Source organism: Arachis hypogaea, chromosome 1, assembly GCF_003086295.3.
Source record: "Arachis hypogaea cultivar Tifrunner chromosome 1, arahy.Tifrunner.gnm2.J5K5, whole genome shotgun sequence".
Taxonomy (NCBI): domain Eukaryota; kingdom Viridiplantae; phylum Streptophyta; class Magnoliopsida; order Fabales; family Fabaceae; genus Arachis; species Arachis hypogaea.
The window spans coordinates 66852578-66855077 of NC_092036.1; positions in this window are offsets into that span (position 1 = coordinate 66852578).

Sequence of the window (2500 nt, forward strand, 5' to 3'; positions counted from 1 at the left end):
TTAATTGTTTTCTAGTTTTATTTCCATTAACCTTTAGCAAGGACACAGGGTTTCAAATATGGGTCACTTGTTGCATCTGAGACAGTGGCAAACAATTAAGTTTGGTGTTCACACACCAAAACAGTTCCAAGAGCCACACTCCATTTATGCATACTAACCATATAATTAAGGGCTTGAGAAGCAAGCAACTTTGAGAATTATGCAGGACATGAGTCAACAATTGAAGACATTATGCATCTTAACTCAAAGAGAACACAACAGAAGGAAGAATCAAAGGGATGCAACTTCAAAGGTTGTATCTAAACTTGATCCTTGCTGCTGTGAAATGCTTTGAATCTGGAAACCATTGTATATCTTGCTAAAGTGTTTATCTAGCTGCAGGTGAAATTGTTTGTTAAAAATGCTAAATCTGCATAATGCTTGTTAACCATCACTTAGCTTGAAATTTGTTTTGTTTCCCATATGCTGAAATAAAAGAGATTTTTTTGAATTGAAAAGTGAAATATCCAATGTTGCATAAGTAAGAATGGAAGTTAGTGGTGGTATATGTGTTTGATTAAATGCATAACTCATGAAATAATTGTTACATAATATCATTCTCATTCAAGTGTGAGTTAGCTTGCTGTTACAAAGACTCTTATCAATAATGAAAAAGCCCTTGGTAACAAAAGCAGAAAGAAAAGGAAGAAGAAAAAGCCAAAATGGCAAGAAAAACAAAGAATAAAGGTTGGACACCAATAGCTTGGACCCTAGGACATATGCCTGTGGTGTTCTTGTACTAAGATATGCTTGGATGAGTAAATTCTAAGGGGAATTTTAAAACCCGGTCACTTAGATCAACTGATTTGGGATGGCCAATTGAAAATCCACAATAAAGAGCAGCTTAGATACAGAACATTTAGTTATCCAAAGAGATGCTGGGCATCAATGATCCTAGGAAGAATTAGTGAGCCATGTGTCTGTGGTGGAAAGATGTTGAGCAAAAGAAAAGAAAATAAAGCCAAAGGCTACTACTGCAACATTTGACACCAAACCTCCAAAAGAATAATAAGCTTGTTAAGCATTATAAACCAAGAGAAGTTAGCAAGGGAGTAATTAAAAAGTGAGTCTTCTAACAGCAAGTTTAGCAAGCCTTTGAGGAAAGATGTATATTATGTAACAGCAACAATAATTGAGTTATCATTGTCTGCATAAAGACTCCATAAATCAAGTTCTGCTATATGCCTAATAAGGATATGTGTTCTTTTCTTATTCATATCATTTACTCTTAGTTTTGATGCTTGCTTGGGGACAAGCAAGATTTAAGTTTGGTGTTGTGATGACAAGTCATCATATACCCATTTTTCAAGCTAATTTCACTTGCTTTGTTAGTCTTTATGCACTTTCTTGCTTCCTAAGTAAGTGATTTGGAGTGAAAATGCATAACTTCTTTAAATCAAGCAACCACCATGAAATTAATGTTAACTCATGAGGTTTAAGCTAATTTTAATTGAATTTTAATTGATTTATAAGCCTTATGAATTTAGTGATACTTGGAGTGGTTGTTTTGGTTTATATTAGGTGAAGAAAAGAATAAAAGAGAAAAGCGTGGCCTAAGAAAACGTGACCCAAGGAGAAGGAAGCGTGGTCAAAGGAAGGAAAAGTGTGCCGCATGCAATGGGGGAGGCAAGCATTGCCCTCCACAAGGGCACACTGCCCTCTAGGAGGGCAACATAAGGGAACAAGGCAAAGAAGGCAACTCTGCCCTGCCCACTACAAGGGCAGAGGACAAATTTGTGCCTTGGAATCAAGAAGAAGAAAATGTTGCCCTGCCCTCCACAAGGGCAGTATCGGGCTCACCAAGGAAGAAAATCAAAGGAAAAATGCCTATGATGCTTGCTACAAGTCTCGAACGCGGAACAAGAAGGAAGCAAGGAACTAGGCCCCATTACCGTGCCAAGAAAGCCAAAGAAATTAAATAGCGTGTGTTTCGGCCATGATTCGAACTTGGGACATCAAAGTGAAAACACTGCCCTGCCCTCCGCGAGGGCAGGGCAGCATTTTGTTGTGGCATGAATCTGGCGCACCAAGGCTCAATTCTGGCGCACCACGGCATGATTCTGGCAGCACCAGCATGCACCATCACAATTCTGGCGCACCAACTTTTTCTGCCCTGCCCTCCGCGAGGGCAGGGCAGCATCCTACGCACCAAGGCACCCCTCTGGCGCACCGCAGCATTCTGCGCACCAGCCTGCACCACGCCCGCACCAGCAACGCACCAAACTTCAATTTTCTGCCCTGCCCTCCACAAAGGCAGGGCAGCCTCCTGGAAGCTATTATTTTGGGCCGAAAATTTAATTAAAATTCCAATTCAATTCATTTCTTCACCAAATCAAAAGCCCATCCAAATCCCAAAATCCAAGAATAGAAAGTGTATAAATAGGAGCTAGTTTGATGTAATTAGGACCTTTGACTTAGCTTTTGAATTTTGCACTTTCCTTGAGCTTTGAATTTCTGCAAC